Source organism: Panulirus ornatus, chromosome 5 (assembly GCF_036320965.1).
Source record: "Panulirus ornatus isolate Po-2019 chromosome 5, ASM3632096v1, whole genome shotgun sequence".
Taxonomy (NCBI): domain Eukaryota; kingdom Metazoa; phylum Arthropoda; class Malacostraca; order Decapoda; family Palinuridae; genus Panulirus; species Panulirus ornatus.
In genome coordinates, this window is record NC_092228.1 from 42,341,660 (window position 1) to 42,363,530 (window position 21,871).

General features: G+C 36.7%; 2 protein-coding genes and 1 long non-coding RNA gene across 9 annotated transcripts in view; 1 reads left to right on the forward strand and 2 right to left on the reverse strand.

The window, feature by feature from the left end:
* EndoA (SH3 domain containing GRB2 like, endophilin-A) overlaps positions 1–4,759 on the reverse strand; it is a 269,917-nt gene extending 265,158 nt beyond the window's left edge. For all 7 annotated transcript variants that reach the window (XM_071662140.1, XM_071662138.1, XM_071662135.1 and 4 more), the window contains exon 1: positions 4,633–4,759. The gene's annotated coding sequence lies outside the window, so the exon portion shown is untranslated. The remainder of the gene's footprint in view (positions 1–4,632) is intronic.
* A 4,579-nt stretch (positions 4,760–9,338) lies between these two features.
* LOC139748737 (uncharacterized) overlaps positions 9,339–21,871 on the reverse strand; it is an 89,206-nt gene continuing 76,673 nt past the window's right edge. The window contains exons 4-6 of the long non-coding RNA XR_011712815.1: positions 19,892–20,039; positions 19,123–19,244; positions 9,339–9,692 (exon numbers count right to left, since the gene is read on the reverse strand). This is a non-coding gene — a long non-coding RNA (uncharacterized lncRNA). The remainder of the gene's footprint in view (positions 9,693–19,122; positions 19,245–19,891; positions 20,040–21,871) is intronic.
* The window catches only part of CalpC (calpain C), a 95,323-nt gene continuing 87,897 nt past the window's right edge, over positions 14,446–21,871 (forward strand). Inside the window, exon 1 of the mRNA XM_071662130.1 lies at positions 14,446–14,601. The gene's annotated coding sequence lies outside the window, so the exon portion shown is untranslated. The remainder of the gene's footprint in view (positions 14,602–21,871) is intronic.

Genomic DNA, 21,871 nt, shown 5'->3' on the forward strand with positions numbered 1-21,871 from the left:
AGGATATTATGATGAAAAAAATTTACCAACACCCCAGTTATAAGTGCAATAAAATCTTCCTTAACGGCTACTCTGATGCGTTTCTGATCAGTCATGCCCAGTGAAATTCAAACCCATCTATGTATCGTCCAAATCCTGTCGAATGCAGTACACTTTCTAGATTTATGAACTGTGTTCTCTCATTGTAAGATACCACAGAATAAATGATATTGTAAGAGTTCACTTAAACAGTAGTAGAGTACTAAGTAAAAGCTAATAGTCTGATTTCTACAAGATAACATGTACAAAAAAAAAAAGACATAAATCTTTAGTATTCTATAAATTCCCCTTAAATTCTCAATACACACCCTCTCCCCCAAATGCAAAAGTTTCCTTTTACCTGCTAACACGCTTCAAAACATGTGCAAGCTTTACCAAAAGAGCTTATTATACCTCTGAACTGAATATCTCACTTCCAATGCTCAGAAGTATATCATCCATGAGAAATTATTAAAATATGCTGATGACAAACAGCTCTGGCATAATACCACTTTTTCAAACAACTCATTCATAAAATCATTCACCACATTGACCACTACTTCCTCTACAAAAACTCTCATAAGATTCAGACCTCCTTAACCCATCTCTAATTCATCATAAAAGTCTTTAAACACATTACTATATAAAGGGCTTGTCAGTTCCTTTCCTGAGCCTCAAAGTCTTCTCATAATACTTCCTCACGACAAATACCTTCCACAGAACATTATGGACTTTATCACGTTATGCATGGTCATTCGCAGCAAGAAACTAAATACACTTCATTTCTTTACCATAAGAGTCAAGCTTAAGTTAAAATGAGTCCTGCAGAGCATCAAAGTGAGAAGATAAAAAAGTAACGATGAAATTTCTATCAGTAATAGTCCACTTCACCTGGAATTCTGTTGAATATGATTATCAACATGTAAAGCTACAGACAATGCCTAAGTAAAAAATTTACATGTATCATTATAAAGCTCACAGTGAATATGCCAAGAACTAGCAAAAGAAAGAAAACTTAATGCGGTCCTGAAACTATATCTTGGACTCTACACACAAAGTACGTATATCACATATATACACGTGACAATTAAAGGAAGATCTGGTCCTTTAGATACAAGATGTAACATCCTGCAATTCGCACTAAAAAGTCAAGTATCAACAACACATACAAGGAAAACAATATCTGCAGTCCAGTGATATTTAACTCTACTTTCTTAAAATATAATGAGCCAACTTGTGAAAAATTCCTAAAAATTTCTGGGTATGTTCCTATATATAGTGTACCCAATTAGCCAGTTTGTGACAGCTATGCAAGCTTGCAGGCTGATACATCAACAACATAAAGAGGTAACTGCATGGGATAATGAGACATAAACCACAAAGCAAAACCAACATACAGTAAGGCACCAGTAAACATTCCAACATCATACTCGTCCTCCCCACTGCAAATGTCACTAGGCAACTTGGTAACCTCTGAATCATAAGAGACCAGTTTACATAAATGTCATGAACTGTAACCACAAGTTCTCCAACTTAATCAAAATACATCAGCAGCACACTCGTGGTTTGGCGGGGTACGAATCTTCTTCCAAAAAAAACCCTTGTCTGATACTTCCTACAACTACTGAAACCTACTGAAACTACACTCTCCCTTCCTTCCTCCATGTTTCAAGTTTTAGTCAAAGACTGGCAGACTAAGTGAACACAATAACATTAACACTGAACTATTCATCTCTTCCTCAAAAAGATGGGCAATATTTTATAATACTTGAGCATAACTGTTTCCTCAATTATTGCACAAGAATTTCTAAATCAACAAATTCCAAAGTAATGTGAAATACTCCAGAGCAGAGTTTCTAGTCCATGGCCCAGAAACAAAAATTTGCAATCCAACCTAAAATCTGTTTGAATCTGAAAGAGTCATACAAGGAACTTGGTAAAGAAACATTATATCAATCAGGGGAACTGCCCTCAAGACCCATTAGAGTAATGAGACAGATGAACAATGGCAACTGAAGATGGCATAAATGACAACTCATACCACCCAAGGATTCATAAGTGCAATTATTGTAAAGTATTTTCACATAATACATGATCCTACCCACCACAATGCAGTATATGGCATTCCGTAAAAACTACTTTCAATCTGCGCCCTTTTTCACGGCAAAGAGGGTGGTACTCTCCCTAACAAGAATTCGTCTATTATTGAAGCTCCATATAACAATGCAACCAACTCTGTGCAGGAGGTTATGAACACTGTCTCTCTTTACAGACCAGAATCATGGTCTTAACAGAAAAAAAGTATATAACACATTCTTCCATTACTAAAATTATGTATTATTTCATTTTTTCATGAAACATTACAGAATAAGTAGAAATATTACTAACTAAACCAAAATACGAGATGGTTAATATATGGGCTCAACTTCATTCAGGATAATTTTCTTATTTTTGTGAACAATTATCTATACTCATGCATTACAACACTGAGTAATATTAATCACTGATGAAGACCGAAAAAAGCTTTGAAAAATGGATACCGTGGTATTCAATATGATGAAAATTATCAAAAAATGTAAAACCCACTACATCCCAATACGGTAATTATTTACTTTGATTTTTTTCAATACCATAAAAGAAACGTTCTAATTTAGAATAGGTACAGTCAGTTACACTCAGCTTCTCCACACATTTCTTTGGATTATCATAAATGCCACATTTAAAAAAAAAAATCATTCAACTTAGATTCATTCCTAGTTTCATTCCTTAATATAATTTCTAAATCCCATCACAAGTACTTACCCTCTGCAAGAATAGTTGATCAATCCACTAAGTACAAAAAATTTAAATATCAATCCTTAAGTAATTGGACAATATTTGGATGTCCTGTACTAAAAAAACCGTCCTCGGTAGAGGATGTTCTTAAATCTAAGCCAACAAAGAAAATTAGCAATTAGATGTAAACTCAAAAAATAAATACATCTTTTCCCTTACCTTAACATGCAACAATAACTTTCAATGTCATTAAAAAATACATACACATGTGAAACTGGTCTGTTTTTTAAACAGACAGCTAAATCTAAATCTTTTAATAAAACATATATAGTTTAAATACAAAAATACACTCAGAAGAAAAATGTTGCATTGATTTAAAACTTGTCACAAGACAAAGTGCATCGCAGATCATCATGTAGGCGTATGATAGAAAATGTGATGATTTACTCAATTCCAACCCCGTTTATTAAAGATGTGGAACTTAACACGATTTCTTATAGAATAATATGAATTACTGTGAGACAAATATGAAGGCCTGGAGGGCATGAGTGGGATCATTTCTTCTTCATTATGCTAAAATAATATGTATCAAGTAGATAAGGGGGGAGGGCTATGAAGACCAAGGAAAACACGACATTGATTATATAAATACGTGAAGATAAGAAATATCAAACAGGAACTATGGATACCTAACTTAACTACAAGTGGGGCCGAGATTTACCATACTTTTGAGTTACTGTCAACATATACCAATGTTAACATCAAGTGCTGCAGCACGTCACATGGAGAAAAATGTGCACAAGATTGCTTTCAATTGCTGTGAAAAATATGTGCGCACATGGGAGCACACAGCGTACACACTCAATGTAAATATGACATCATAAATGTCAAATATGATTGAAATAACATTGAAAATATAGTAGATTTCGGCAGCTTGGGAGAGTTAGGTGAGGCATTTCCACAAATTCAAATAATTTACGTAAGCGTTTCACCTCATCGTACACTGCTCAGCCCAACATTTTCCCGGATCTTCACGACCTTCCGTGCTGTCAATTACTTTACTTCCTTACTTAACAAGCAGAAAAAAAATAATTAACCCCGCTGACACTCCCATTAGACATGTAATTAAGGCCTGGTATTAATTACCTGGCATAATTACACCATGCCATTATCAGACGTTCATTTAATCCGAATTATCAAATTGTTATATAACAAATTAGCATTATCTTACCCAAGGCGTTTAAAAATGGACCAAAGGGACGAAATCCCCATTAGACCAAAGTGCCTTAGACACCCTAATTACCCTCACATGGCATCATTAGCTCCCTAATCACCTTCAATCACCATTCCCGTACCATCACTCACCTCTAATCACCCTCCCACACCACAATGACCCTCCGAATCCCCATTTAACCACTAACCACCGTCGTTAATTGGCCATTAACGCCACCCACGAAACCGTGGCCGTTTAAATTGACACACTGACCGAGTGACAGAGGAAATGGGGGGAAAAAAAACGCACATCACCCATCACCATTTCCCCCTTCCCCACCTATTTCTCCCATACCCATCCCTTAATTACCTATTACACCACCCATTACCACGACGGGGGGGACCTTGAGGGGGAAAAAAACCGCACAGGGGGAAAAAAAAACGCACATCACCCATCACCATTTCTTCCCCCCACCCCTATTTCTCCCATACCCATCCCTAAATCCCCATTACACCACCCATTACCACGACGTGGGGGACCTTCCCATGACCCTCACGAGGCAAAAATGGGCCCCATTAATGGCGGGGAAATAAATGGGTGGGGAAAATAAGGCATGTGTGTCTTACCTGGGGGGGTCCAGCCTGGGGTGGAGGCTGGGGCACACACACACACACACACAAGACGTGTTTACAAGCACAGCTGGTCCTCAGGTGGTTCACGCCGCCACCGCCAGGTGGCACCACCTGCCAGACCCTGGAAAGAAAACGGGATGAGGGAAGAAGCAATGGGAGACTATTACCTTTTAATCTATTAATTTAATGCGAATTTATGCATATTTTTCTATATGCCAATATCCCAGTATAGTAGAGAAAATGGGAGACTATTTTCTTTCTTTTTAATCTATTAATTTAATGTTTTCTTAAGAGTGGATCTATGTATATTCTTCTATATGTAAACATCTCAGGACAGTAGATAGTGGAAGCTATTTTCTTTCTTTTGTATTGTTAATTTAATGATTTTTCTCTATATGCAAATTATCTCAATATAATAGACAAAGGGGAAACTATTTTCTTTCTCTTTTAATCTATTATTTTAATGTTTTCTTAGAGGAAATCTAAGCATATTTTTCTATATGCAATTTAGCTCAGTATAGTAGAAAAGAGGGAAACTATTTTCTTTCTTTTTAATTTACTAATTTAATGATTTCTTAGGAAATCTAAGCATATTCTTCTATATTTAAATATCTTACTAGAAAAAACAGAAGACCATTTTCTATCTATTTTAGTCTATTAATTTAATAATTTCCTCTATATGTAAATATATAGTCGACAAATGGGAAACTATTTTCTTTCTCTTTTAATCTACTAATTTCACGATTACTTAGGTAAATCTATGCATATATATTTTTGACACTAACATCTTAGTACAATAGATAAAGCATAATTAATTCACTATCTACCACCAATTTCAGGTTAACAAGGGAGAAAACCCTTGTTTATCTTTGATGAATCAAGTCACAAAATATCACCAAAATTATATTGATTTTATATCAATATATATCTAGTATATATCATCATAATCATATTGATTTTATATCAATATATGTCTAGTATATATCACCATAATTATATTGATTTTATATCAATATATGTCTAGTATATATCATCATAATCATATTGATTTTATATCAATATATGTCTAGTATATATCATCATAATTATATTGATTTTATATCAATATATGTCTAGTATATATCACCATAATTATATTGATTTTATATCAATATATGTCTAGTATATATCATCATAATTATATTGATTTTATATCAATATATGTCTCGTATATATCACCATAATTATATTGATTTTATATCAATATATGTCTCGTATATATCACCATAATTATATTGATTTTATATCAATATATGTCTAGTATATATCACCATAATCATTAATTTTATATAACTATATGTCTAGTATATAAAAAACGAACCATGGGCCTCCCATACATATTTAAAAAGCGTTCAAACTTCTAAACATGAAACTTTGAGACATTCGTTTAGTTAATGATGATAACTGAAGGATAAATGGAATTACTTCTCTGACAACCTCAAAGTATTACAGGGAAAAAGGGACTGAGCTGATAGATAGACATATAATAGATATACAGAGCCATATATGCATAGACGATAGATATTCACCGATAGATAGACAAAGACTGATAGATGGACACACTGACAGATACATAGATAGACAAATAGATAGAAGGCATTCTATGACATCTCACAACTAACACAGAGCCTTGTTAAAAGTTGTTAATAGACAACTACTTTATCTATCCATCTACCATTGTTAACTACGCGCTGGGTTGAATGGTCGTGTCTTAATTACATAAACTATGTCATTAATTAGTTTAGTTTTCCCAAGCTGTTAAGACACCTTAAATGATAATCAGTTAAATATATCGATAATAGATCGTGTATTTAATTAACAACTTAAATGATAATCAGTTAAATATATCGATAATAGATCGTGTATTTAATTAACAACTTAAATGATAATCGGTTAAATATATCGTTAATAAATCGTGTATTTAATTAACAACTTAAATGATAATCAGTTACATATATCGATAATAGATCGTGAATTTAATTAACACCTTAAATGATAATCGGTTAAATATATCGATAATAGATCATGGATTTAATACTATATTCTGTAGTTAAAAAAATAGGTCAATTATCACATAATCTTCAGTACACAATTATTCTTAAATTGATTATTTAAAATAATTTTAGTACACAATTATTGTCCTTCTTTGAAATGGTTAATCAAAATCACCTTTTGATAGACAGAATTGAATTCCAGCGCTAAATTCTAAGTCTTCATTTATAGAATTATATAAATTATTTATTGATAGACAGAATTCAATTCCAGCGCTAAATTCTAAGTCTTCGTTTATAGAATTATATAAATTATTTATTGATAGACAGAATTGAATTCCAGCGCTAAATTCTAAGTCTTCATTTATAGAATTATATAAATTATTTATTGATAGACAGAATTCAATTCCAGCGCTAAATTCTAAGTCTTCATTTATAGAATTATATAAATCATTTATTATATGAGTGACTGCTCGAATCCCGTTTTCTGTAATTCAAAATACCGCCATCACAAAACCTCTTACCTCTAACTTATATAATTTCTTTATCGTTTTAAATTCGTTATCTCTTTGAGATATTTATGTAATAAATTGGTTATAAGACTAATGGGAGGTTTCATCTCCCCGCTATCATCTTTATCGCCAACTCATCTTTCATTTATCTTTCCCAATGCAAATTATTCTGGTCATAAACATCATTTATTAATCTTAATAACCAATTTAATAATGGGTTAAAATAGTCTCCATTAAAGGGTCAATTAGCCTACTGTCTACTTATCGTAATTCATATAATTACCTTCCCATTTATCATTTGGGTCAAATGTGTGTCTCGCCGTTAAATGATAAACAATAATTACATTTAACAACTGGAGATATTGATAATTATCAATTTGGTTGGTTTATGTCCCTAGGAATTAATAAAACTTAAACCTCAGGATGATAAAAAGGACAGAGTACCTAATAAATGATAACTTTATTATCTGTGATGAGGTAATTAAATCATAATTCATATATATCTATCTTAATGAGCCCACAACTCACATATCTATCGTAATTAACCCACAACTCAACCAAATTATCAATTAAGCATCTGCCAATTTATAATCTTTCATAATAAATCGACAATCTAATCCAATTTACTTTCGTACAATTTATCAAAACTAACATTAAAGGATAATTTATGTAAATAAAAATATAGGACATTCTATAAAGATTATTTAATAAAGTACTTAGCTAACTCTCTATTTACGTTTCCCTCATTAGAAATCAACTTAGGAGAAAGACGATAGATAAAAACAGACCTGTGTTAGAATCGTCTACCAATATCTATCAGCATTTGTAGCTATGACAGAAAATCTATCGAGGGTTAATACGTTTTAAACTTACATATTAAAGGAAGAACTACACATGAAAAAATATATATTGAGATCCTCGTCTTCTTTATTATTATTATATAAATATATATACATATACACACACATATATATATATATATATATATATATATATATATATATATATATATATATATAATTTTCTTTGTCAGTGTCAATTCCAGAAATATATATATATATATATATATATATATATTCTTTTTCATAAGTGTTTATAAGTATATATATTTATGGCATCCCTCAATACACATTCACATCTCAACATACAGAGTACCTGGGTTCGAATCCAAGGGCCTAACAACCCCCCTCCCCCCATTTTCTCCACCATCCCAAACCTTTCCCCTCCCAATCAACACATTTTTAAAAGATATTTTCAAGGTTTAATCTTCAGCCATGGCTATACAAGAACACTTAAGCAATCGATCTTTTATATTTTTTCCTTCTCTATTGAGAAAAGATGAAGCAATTCATCCAAATTTGCATAATATAAACATCCAAACAACGAGCCAACACCACTAATTACCTGTGCCAGAAATGGCACACCGGACCACATACAAACACCAAACCTGTTCCAATAATGGCACATCCCCAAAATGGGGGCCCAAAAACACAACCCCCCCCACCTCCCCTCCCTCCTGTCTACTGTATGATGTATGAATACACTACCTGTTGTATCTGGTTGGCTTACGATGGTCTATAGCCTCGTCTTCCATGAACCTCATGGAAACCCAATTCCCATTCTCTCTCTCTCTCTCTCTCTCTCTCTCTCTCTCTCTCTCTCTCTCTCTCTCTCAACCATGTATATATTTTTCTACCCACGTTCACAACGTACAACCCGACCCTTTTACAACTTACACCACAATAACTTTAGGGAACGAGAATATATATATATATATATATATATATATATATATATATATATATATATATATATATATATATATATATATATATTGGAAAGGATCACAACTTTGCTCGTGATCAAGATATTCCTATGAGTCCACGGGGGAAAATGAAACACGAAAAGTTCCCAAGTGCACTTTCGTGTAATAATCACATCATCAGGGGAGACACAAGAGAGAAATATAACAATCAGTTGTTTACCAAATGGCGTCGTAGCTTCGTCTCTTCGTTGTATATCAACTGACTGTTATATTTCTCTCTTGTGTCTCCCCTGATGATGTGATTATGACACGAAAGTGCACTTGGCAACTTTTCGTGTTTCATTTTCCCCGTGGACTCATAGGAATATGTATATGCATATATATATGTATATATATATATATATATATATATATATATATATATATATATATATATATATATATATATATATATATATTAAGGGAGCCAGAGTTTGTGGGGCGGTATGATAAAATGTCCAGACATCCGGCCATGGTTAACACACCACAAAACCTCCCCAGGAATGTGCCAGCGCGCGCGCCCACATTCCTTAAGTAACATTGGGGAAAGGATAAAGTGAAAGGCGGGCGGGTGGGCTGGCTGGTGGGCGGGAAAAGGAGGGAGGCCGACATACCACAGCGCCATCTTCTCTTCTCTCCGTCAGCCAGCCACTGCGCGTGCGCGGACGCGGCGCCGCCGCCCCACCACTGCCAGACGCACGACGACCGCTACGGAATGTGACAATTTGTCATATTACATATATTCATCATGTATATCTTATCTTATAATGTGTTTACCGACGACATATATCATATACCTGAGGAATAAACATGTAAATAGGACTGGGTTCTTTATCAAAATGAGTAATTTGATTTATTTATTTATCTATTATATTTTGTCGCTGTCTCTCGCCCTAGCGAGGTAGCGCAAGGAAACAGACGTAAGAATGGCCCAAACCACCCACATACACATGTATATACATTCACCTCCACACATGTACATATACATACCTATACATCTCAACGTATACATACATATAGAGATTGGGGTGTCTAAATAATATGTGTGGATGTAACCAAGATGAGAAAAAAGGAGAGATAGGTAGTATGTTTGAGGAAAGGAACCTGGATGTTTTGGCTCTGAGTGAAACGAAGCTCAAGGGTAAAGGGGAAGAGTGGTTTGGGAATGTCTTGGGAGTAAAGTCAGGGGTTAGTGAGAGGACAAGAGCAAGGGATGGAGTAGCACTACTCCTGAAACAGGAGTGTGGGAGTATGTGATAGAGTGTAAGAAAGTAAACTCTATATTGATATGGGTAAAAACTGAAAGTGGATGGAGAGAGATGGGTGATTATTGGTGCATATGCACCTGGGCGTGAGAAGGAAGATCATGAGAGGCAAGTGTTGTGGGAGCAGCTGAGTGAGTGTGTTAGTAGTTTTGATGCACGAGACCAGGTTATAGTGATGGGTGATTTGAATGCAAAGGTGAGTAATGTGGCAGTTGAGGGAATAAATGGTGTACATGGGGTGTTCAGTGTTGTAAATGGAAATGGTGAAGAGCTTGTAGATTTATGTGCTGAAAAAGGACTGGTGATTGGGAATACCTGGTTTAAAAAGAGAGATATACATAAGTATACTTATGTAAGTAGGAGAGATGGCCAGAGAGCGTTATTGGATTACGTGTTAATTGACAGGCGCGCGAAAGAGAGACTTTTGGATGCTAATATGCTGAGAGGTGCAACTGGAGGGATGTCTGATCATTATCTTGTGGAGGCGAAGGTGAAGATTTGTATGGGTTTTCAGAAAAGAAGAGAGAATGTTGGGGTGAAGAGAGTGGCGAGAGTAAGTGAGCTTGGGAAGGAGACCTGTGTGAGGAAGTACCAGGGGAGACTGAATACAGAATGGAAAAAGGTGAGAACAAAGGACGTAAGGGAAGTGGGGGAAGAATGGGATGTATTCAGGGAAGCAGTGATAGCTTGCGCAAAAGATGCTTGTGGCATGAGAAGCGTGGGAGGTGGGCAGATTAGAAAGGGTAGTGAGTGGTGGGTGAAGAAGTAAGATTATTAGTGAAAGAGAAGAGAGAGGCATTTGGACGATTTTTGCGGGGAAATAATGCGAATGAGTGGGAGATGTACAAAAGAAAGAGGCAGGAGGTCAAGAGAAAGGTGAAAACGGTGAAAAAGAGGGCAAATGAGAGTTGGGGTAAGAGAGTATCATTAAATTTTAGGGAGAATAAAAAGATGTTTTGGAAGGAGGTAAATAAAGTGCGTAAGACAAGGGAACAAATGGGAACTTCAGTGAAGGGGGCTAATGGGGAGGTGATAACAAGTAGTGGTGATGTGAGAAGGAGATGGAGTGAGTATTTTGAAGGTTTGTTGAATGTGTTTGATGATAGAGTGGCAGATATAGGGTGTTTTGGTCGAGGTGGTGTGCAAAGTGAGAGGGTTAGGGAAAATGATTTGGTAAACAGAGAAGAGGTAGTAAAAGCTTTGCGGAAGATGAAAGCCGGCAAGGCAGCGGGTTTGGATGGTATTGCAGAGGAATTTATTAAAAAAGGGGGTGACTGTATTGTTGACTGGTTGGTAAGGTTATTTAATGTATGTATGACTCATGGTGAGGTGCCTGAGGATTGGCGGAATGCATGCATAGTGCCATTGTACAAAGGCAAAGGGGATAAAAGTGAGTGCTCAAATTACAGAGGTATAAGCTTGTTGAGTATTCCTGGTAAATTATATGGGAGGGTATTGATTGAGAGGGTGAAGGCATGTACAGAGCATCAGATTGGGGAAGAGCAGCTGTGTTTTCAGAAGTGGTAGAGGATGTGTGGATCAGGTGTTTGCTTTGAAGAATGTATGTGAGAAATACTTAGAAAAGCAAATGGATTTGTATGTAGCATTTATGGATCTGGAGAAGGCATATGATAGAGTTGATAGAGATGCTATGTGGAAGGTATTAAGAATATATGGTGTGGGAGGCAAGTTTTTAGAAGCAGTGAAAAGTTTTTATCGAGGATGTAACGCATGTGTACGTGTAGGAAGAGAGGAGTGATTGGTTCTCAGTGAATGTAGGTTTGCGGCAGGGGTGTGTGATGTCTCCATGGTTGTTTAATTTGTTTATGGATGGGGTTGTTAGGGAGGTGAATGCAAGAGTTTTGGAAAGAGGGGCAAGTATGCAGTCTGTTGTGGGTGAGAGAGCTTGGGAAGTGAGTCAGTTGTTGTTCGCTGATGATACAGCGCTGGTGGCTGATTCACATGAGAAACTGCAGAAGCTGGTGACTGAGTTTGGTAAAGTGTGTGAAAGAAGAAAGTTTAGAGTAAATGTGAATAAGAGCAAGGTTATTAGGTACAGTAGGGTTGAGGGTCATGTCAATTGGGAGGTAAGTTTGAATGGAGAAAAACTGGAGGAAGTGAAGTGTTTTAGATATCTGGGAGTGGATCTGGCAGCGGATGGAACCATGGAAGCGGAAGTGGATCATAGGGTGGGGGAGGGGGCGAAAATTCTGGGAGCCTTGAAGAATGTGTGGAAGTCGAGAACATTATCTCGGAAAGCAAAAATGGGTATGTTTGAAGGAATAGTGGTTCCAACAATGTTGTATGGTTGCGAGGCGTGGGCTATGGATAGAGTTATGCGCAGGAGGGTGGATGTGCTGGAAATGAGATACTTGAGGACAATATGTGGTGTGAGGTGGTTTGATCGAGTAAGTAATGTAAGGGTAAGAGAGATGTGTGGAAATAAAAAGAGCGTGGTTGAGAGAGCAGAAGAGGGTGTTTTGAAATGGTTTGGGCACATGGAGAGAATGAGTGAGGAAAGAGTGACCAAGAGGATATATGTGTCAGAGGTTGAGGGAACGAGGAGAAGTGGGAGACCAAATTGGAGGTGGAAAGATGAAGTAAAAAAGATTCTGAGTGATCGGGGCCTGAACATGCAGGAGGGTGAAAGGCGTGCAAGGAATAGAGTGAATTGGAACGATGTGGTATACCGGGGTCGACGTGCTGTCAATGGATTGAACCAGGGCATGTGAAGCGTCTGGGGTAAACCAAGGAAAGTTCTGTGGGGCCTGGATGTGGAAAGGGAGCTGTGGTTTCGGTGCATTATTACATGACAGCTAGAGACTGAGTGTGAACGAATGGGGCCTTTGTTGTCTTTTCCTAGCGCTACCTCGCACACATGAGGGGGGAGGGGGTTGTTATTCCATGTGAGGCGAGGTGGCGATGGAAATGAATAAAGGCAGACAGTATGAATTATGTACATGTGTATATATGTATATGTCTGTGTGTGTATATGTATGTATACGTTGAGATGTATAGGTATGCATATGTGCGTGTGTGGACGTGTATGTATATACATGTGTATGTGGGCGGGTTGGGCCATTCTTTCGTCTGTTTCCTTGCGCTACCTCGCTAACGCGGGAGACAGCGACAAAGCAAAATAAATAAATAAATAAATATATATATATATATATATATATATATATATATATATATATATATATAATTAATGACTATATCTTTTTCATTATTGGGGAATTAAAGATACACAGTATAACAAAGACTAGATATGGCGCTGTTTTGAATATTATAATAATAATAATAATAATAATAATGTGTGTGTGTGTGTGTGTGTGTGTGTGTGACAATTTATTTCAACAACTGACAAAACCTTCATAAAAACCATCATTGTACACATATCTAAATTCTATCATAAAAACTTTCAAACTTACGAACATATATGACCCAGTGGCAAATGTATATGACCCACTTGCATATGATATGTCGAGTTAACAGTAGTTTACCTTCGTAATGTGTCGCTTATAGTACCTCCGTTACTCACAGTCTATAATAAAGCGTTACAAAGGCCTTTAAATAAACTGGCGACTGAGAATAAAGCAATTAATATAAATATAAATAATCCTTTATCATTTCACTATTCGCGCCTTTAACACATCACGTTTTAAACAGGTGTAGTCTCATTTACACACATAGCAGCTGTCACATATTATAAAACAAAACCACACACACACACACACATATATATATATATATATATATATATATATATATATATATATATATATATTTTTTTTTTTTTTTCTTTCTTGTAAACTATTCGCCAATTCCCGCGTCAGCGAGGCAGCGTTAGGAACAGAGGACTGGGCCTTTTTTGGAATATCCTCACCTGGCCCCCTTCTCTGTTCCTTCTTTTGGAAAATTAAAAAAAACGAGAGGGGAGGATTTCCAGCCCCCCGCTCCCTTCCCTTTTAGTCGCCTTCTACGACACGCAGGGAATACGTGGGAAGTATTCTTTCTCCCCTATCCCCAGGGATAATATATATATATATATATATATATATATATATATATATATATATATATATATATATATATATATATATATATATATATATATACTCACACACACACACACACGGCTGTACGATATGTTTTCCCGGTGGTCGGGGCGCGCCGGCATCGTGGTAGGATGTCAACAAGTCAGTGTGGCTTTAACCCGAGTGAGACCCGGACGCTCACCATGACGCACCGTCTAGTGTAGTGACGTCCCACGTGTGTGTGTGTCTGTGTGTCTGTGTATAGTGCCTGTGTGTCCCAGTGACGTAATAGAACGCGGGCGCTCCATCCAGCAGGTGAGTAACGGAGGAGGAATGTGTATGAAATGTGTATTACGGGGTTTATATACATGTGTGGGTGGGTGGAGTGACCTCCGCGACTCCCATGGGGTAAAACGCGCGCACGCACGCACGCACACGCGCGTCCCCAACCTTGTGTACATAACGTACATATGTGACTTTATATGTGTTACATGTGTACATAACGTACATATGTGACTTTATAAGTGTTACATGTGTACATAAGTACATATGTGACTTTATATGTGTTACATGTGTACATAACGTACATATGTGACTATATGTTACATGTGTACATAACGTACATATGTGACATTATATGTTACATGTATACATAACGTACATATGTGACTTTATAAGTGTTACATGTGTACATAACGTACATATGTGACTTTATATGTTACATGTGTACATAACGTACATATGTGACTTTATAAGTGTTACATGTGTACATAACGTACATATGTGACTTTATAAGTGTTACATGTGTACATAACGTACATATGTGACTTTATAAGTGTTACATGTGTACATAACGTACATATGTGACTATATGTTACATGTGTACATAACGTACATATGTGACATTATATGTTACATGTATACATAACGTACATATGTGACTTTACAAGTGTTACATGTGTACATAACGTACATATGTGACTTTATATGTTACATGTGTACATAACGTACATATGTGACTTTATAAGTGTTACATGTGTACATAACGTACATATGTGACTATATGTTACATGTGTACATAACGTACATATGTGACATTATGTTACATGTGTACATAACGTACATATGTGACTTTATAAGTGTTACATGTGTACATAACGTACATATGTGACTTTATATGTTACATGTGTACATAACGTACATATGTGACTTTATAAGTGTTACATGTGTACATAACGTACATATGTGACTTTATATGTGTTACATATTTACAGGCCAGCGGGTGTCAACATGTGTTTACTGCCTGGGTTCAGTTAACCAAGTAAATAAATTATTTACATCATTTACGCTTATAGATTTCAAGTCTTTTACAAGGACACTTATGATTGTAAGTGTTGTAAAGTACACTTATAAATAAGTACCAGGTCACATACCACTGTCTCTCATCTACTTCAACTGTAAGTCTTTTACAAGGACACTTATGATTGTAAGTGTTGTAAAGTACACTTATAAATAAGTACCAGGTCACATACCACTGTCTCTCATCTACTTCAACTGTAAGTCTTTTACAAGGACACTTATGATTGTAAGTCTTTTACAAAGACACTTATGATTGTAAGTCTTTTACAAGGACACTTATGATTGTAAGTCTTTTACAAGGACACTTATGATTGTAAGTCTTTTACAAGGACACTTATGATTGTAAGTCTTTTACAAGGACACTTATGATTGTAAGTCTTTTACAAGGACACTTATGATTGTAAGTGTTGTAAAGTACACTTATAAATAAGTACCAGGTCACATACCACTGTCTCTCATCTACTTCAACTGTAAGTCTTTTACAAGGACACTTATGATTGTAAGTGTTGTAAAGTACACTTATAAATAAGTACCAGGTCACATACCACTGTCTCTCATCTACTTCAACTGTAAGTCTTTTACAAGGACACTTATGATTGTAAGTCTTTTACAAGGACACTTATGATTGTAAGTCTTTTACAAGGACACTTATGATTGTAAGTCTTTTACAAGGACACTTATGATTGTAAGTCTTTTACAAGGACACTTATGATTGTAAGTGTTGTAAAGTACACTTATAAATAAGTACCACGTCACATACCACTGTCTCTCATCTACTTCAACTGTAAGTCTTTTACAAGGACACTTATGATTGTAAGTCTTTTACAAGGACACTTATGATTGTAAGTCTTTTACAAGGACACTTGTGATTGTAAGTCTTTTACAAGGACACTTATGATTGTAAGTCTTTTACAAGTACACTTATGATTGTAAGTTTTTTACAAGGACACTTATGATTGTAAGTCTTTTACAAGGACACTTATGATTGTAAGTCTTTTACAAGGACACTTATGATTGTAAGTCTTTTACAAGGACACTTATGATTGTAAGTCTTTTACAAGGACACTTATGATTGTAAGTGTTGTAAAGTACACTTATAAATAAGTACCAGGTCCTATACCACTGTCTCTCATCTATTACAAATGTAAGTCTTTTACAAGGACACTTATAGATTGTAAGTCTTTTACAAGGACACTTATAATTGTAAGTCTTCTAAAGTACACTTATAAATAAGTACCACGTCCCATACCACTTAAGTGGCTGGTTTCACAGTGTGCCATTCCACCCAGTGGTTCACAGTGGCGGGGGGCCAGACTTGCACACACCCGCAAGGTTACCAGATGTTCCTATATGGATAATTGAGGTTCCTTTCCAGTCTGCCCACAGTCAACCCAGCTGTTCATCCCACCACACCAGGACCTGGTCGATAAAACGGGCACCTGGCTCAAGCTACTCTATATATATATATATATATATATATATATATATATATATATATATATATATATATATATATATATATTCGCCATTTCCCGCGTTAGCGAGGTAGCGTTAAAAACAGAGGACTGAGCCTTAAGAGGGAATATCCTCACTTGGCCCCCTTCTCTGTTCCTTCTTTTGGAAAATTAAAACACACACACATATAAACATACATACATATGCACACACACATATATATATACATATACGCACACACACACATACATACATATATACATATACACACATACACACTCACAGACATGGTCTATGTAAAGCCAATCTTCACATTTAACCCAACACATGACATCTATATCCCCATATATATATATATATATATATATATATATATATATATATATATATATATATATATATATATATATATATAACTGCTTTAATTAGAATATTCCTAACACACCAAAACCTATATATGACTCTTGGTTTTGCCCTGTATAATAAGCAGTTCACAACCTAACTTGACCTTAAATTGGCTTACGATTTTGATCTATGAAACAGCCTAGTTTAACCTTGTTTCCTGATTAACCCTATGTGTTGTAGTTTAACCTGGTGGTTAACAAATATAATATATATATATATATATATATATATATATATATATATATATATATATATATATATATATATATATGCGAAGCGTATAATTTGGAAACTTGATAATCTATTGAAATAAATGGTTATAAATGTGATAGAAAACGGGGGATATTTCATTCAAATATTCAGATAAAGGGAGATAAATGTGACAGAAAACGTGAGATACTTCATTTAAATATTCAAATAAATGAAAGGGTTATAAACGTGACAGAAAACGTGGGATATTTCATTCAAATAAAGGGTTACAGATGTCATAGAAAACTGGATATTTCATTTAAATATCTAAATAAATTAAAGGGTTATAAAAGTGATAGAAAACGTGGCATGGTTTCAAAAGGAAGTACACTTCAAAACACAATTAAATCTATAAATAAGCTTCACCTAGCAATGATGAATGGTCTTAATGCTCAATACCTCAGCCAAAACATACAACTTCTCGCCTCTGCTGCCCAGAGGTGTAAACAAACAGACGACAGACGGTGCGACCATACCATCCACCACGTCAAAATTTCATAATACGATTCTACAACATACATTTCGCCTACAAGAATAATTTACGGTTTTTATTTACGTTCGTATGTGTGTTTAAGCTACATATGTATTAACCTTAATTTTTTCCTACATGTACATCACCCTCAACAGTGTGTGTCGTAAATATTATTTCTTTTTTAACTATTAATCCTTCAAAGTCATTATCGTTAACTTTTTCATCTCTAATCACCCTATAGTGAAGCCAATCACTAACTATAGTTACTGCCAATTCAGTGCTTAGCTGGTCCTTAACCAATCATTCTACACTACACAAAGCTCAAAAGAAAGATTGCTGGAAATGGAAATAATCATATATATATATATATATATATATATATATATATATATATATATATATATATATATATATATATATATGGTGGAGAGGATCACAATTTTGCGCGTGATCAAGTATATTCCTATGAGTCCACGGGGGAAATGAAACACGCTAAGTTACCAAGTGCACTTTCGTGTCATAATCACATCATCATCAGGGGAGACACAAGAGAGAAATATAACAGTCAGTTGATATATAAATCGAAGAGATTTACCCAAATGGCGTCGTAGCTTCGTCTCTTCGTTGTATATCAAGTGACTGCTATATTTCTCTCTTGTGTCTCCCCTGATGATGATGATGTGATTATGACACGAAAGTGCACTTGGGAACTTTTCGTGTTTCATTTTCCCCGTGGACTCATAGGGATATATATATATATATATATATATATATATATATATATATATATATATATATATATATATATATATATATATATCCAGGCCATATAGTATGGGCTTGGGGTGTCATATAAACTTCCTATATATCAAATTTCTCGTCATTTCAAACCTTACCTGATAACCTTCTGTCCATAGACAGTCCATATATGAAGGTGTTGGAAAAACACAGTTTAGCTGACAGGTATTTCCCCTCTTTCGCCTTCTGTCCTTTTCTGTCCATATATTCTGTTCATTTCCTGTTGAACCAGAGTTCATTATGAACATATTTATATCTTTTTTTATTAACAATATTTACCAATTTATCAAACTATATAACAAATGTTAAGTTACGGGAAGCTTTAAGTTCATACTAAACTTTTATATGTGGTCAAAGCTTTCGTCTCTATTAAGCTTTATATGTGGTCAAAGCTCTCGTCTCTAATAAGCTTTAACTGAGGTCAAGCTTTCGTCTCCATTAAGCCTTAAATGTGGCCAAAGCTTCCGTCTAAGCTTTATATGTGGTCAAACCTTTCCTCCCTAAGCTGTAAGTGTGGTCAAAGCTTTCGTCTCTAATAACCTTTAACTGTTGTCAAAGCTTTCATCTCTAATAAGCTTTAAATGTAGTCAAAGCTTCCTTCTAAGCTTTATATGTGGTCAAACTTCAGCCTCTAAGCTTTAAATGTGGTCAAAGCTTCCTTCTAAGCTTTATATGTGGTCAAACCTGAGCCTCTAAGCTTTAAATGGGGTCAAAGCTACCGTCTGTAAGCTTTAAATGTGGTCACGAAATCCCGTCTGTAAGCTTAAACTGTGGTCACAAAATCTCCCGTCTGTAAGCTTAAACTGTGGTCACAAAAGCTTCCTTCCGTCTAAACACACACACACACACACACACACTAATACGTACATGCCTGTCGGCTGCAGACGGTCATGTAGGGCGGCCTCGGGCCAGCTTACAAGCGGAATCAAGCTTACAAGCAGACTCAAGCTTGCTGGCACGCGTTCTCCCGTCTCGCCTCAGTAGACAGATGAACCGTCTCTTGACCTCCTCCTCTCTGAAATGAAGAACAAGCTCACTAAATACCCTTGGACTAATTGCCTTAATTACGTCACTAATGTATTTCTCTACAACTACAGTACTACTGTAGTCAGAATACAACAGCTGTAGGTTTGGTGTCCGTTAATTAACCAAAAAAAAAAAAATAAAAATCGTCATCTGACATTGGTTTTCAGCCGAGCGCCCTTCGAGAAGTCGTCTGTTTACCTGGCGTAATCCGAGAGTGAGATCTGATTGGCTGATGACGCCATACTAAGTGGAATCTGCGTTCTGATTGGCGGTCTGAGGTGTGACTCTCAAAACCCAGAACGCACCGTGGGTGCCATATGCAACACATTCCTCTATTTTATCCTCCTGTAGTCTCTTTGGCATAATTACCTCTAATAATGCAATAAATTTACGTAATAAATTATTTATCATTTAATAATATTAATAAATAACGGATAAAGTAGAGGAGAAGTCCTTGAAAATATTAGATGGTATTGAAATGGTGGCTCACGCGATGGCAACACTGGAGGCCGCTCGTCTCTGACTGAATATTTGAGTAGAAAGTTTGGGTAGAAGTAGATATGGTAGTTCTACGAAGTAGATGAGGTAGTTCTACTGGTGATCACGGGTAGTTGTAGAGGTGATTGGTAGTCATGAGACAGGTGTAGTTTTAGGTAGTGAAGGCCTAGTGGGGGTAATTAGGAAAGGATTCAAATGGGTTAAACTGTGTTTATATGTTCGTAGGTTCACCGTCTGTACGTGGGTTCACTGTAGGTGGGAGCAGAAGGGTGTAGGTTCACTGTAGGTGGGAGCAAGGTGTTGGTTGATTGTAGGTGGGAGCAGAGGGGTGTAGGTTCACTGTAGGTGGGAGCAGAGGTTCACTGTAGGTGGGAGCAGAGAGGTGTATGTTCACTGTAGGTGGGAGCAAGGGTGTAGGTTCACTGTAGGTGGGTGCAAGGTGTAGTTTCACTGTAGGTGGGAGCAAAGGGGTGTAGGTTCACTGTAGGTGGGAGCAAGGTGTAGGTTCACTGTAGGTGGAAGCAAAGGTGTAGGTTCACTATAGGTGGGAGCAGGGGGGTGTAGGTTCACTGTAGGTGGGAGCAGAGGGGTGTAGGTTCATTGTAGGTGGGAGCAGAGGGGTGTAGGTTCACTGTAGGTGGGAGCAGAGGGGTGTAGGTTCATTGTAGGTGGGAGCAGAGAGGTGTAGGTTCACTGTAGGTAGGAGCAGAGGGGTGTAGGTTCATTGTAGGTGGGAGCAGAGAGGTGTAGGTTCACTGTAGGTGGGAGCAGTGGGGTGTAGGTTCACTGTAGGTGGGAGCAGAGGGGTGTAGGTTCACTGTGGGTGGGAGCAGAGAGGTGTATGTTCACTGTAGGTGGGAGCAGAGGGGTGTAGGTTCACTGTAGGTGGGAGCAGAGGGGTGTAGGTTCGCTGTAGGTGGGAGCAGAGAGGTGTATGTTCACTGTAGGTGGGAGCAGAGAGGTGTAGGTTCACTGTAGGTGGGAGCAGAGGGGTGTAGGCTCACTGTAGGTGGGAGCAGTGGCGACCGTTCACTGCAAACAATGCTGTTTGCTTTGCGCGTCAAACACGTGCCCCAAACACGGCCTGCTACACTCCCCACGCGCCGTTGAAGTCTCCGGAGGGGGCGCTTCTCCCACGCCCTACACCGCCCACGCCCGCCCCTGGCGCGGCCTGACACGCCCTCGGGAGGTGGTGTACTGTAATATGACTCCTGGGTGGGGAGGGGAGGGGAGGGGGGGGGGAGACAATACCGTTACATGACTGCCCGTAGAAATAACGTAACCTCCCCAGAGTATACTGCTACCTCCCCAGAGTATACTGTA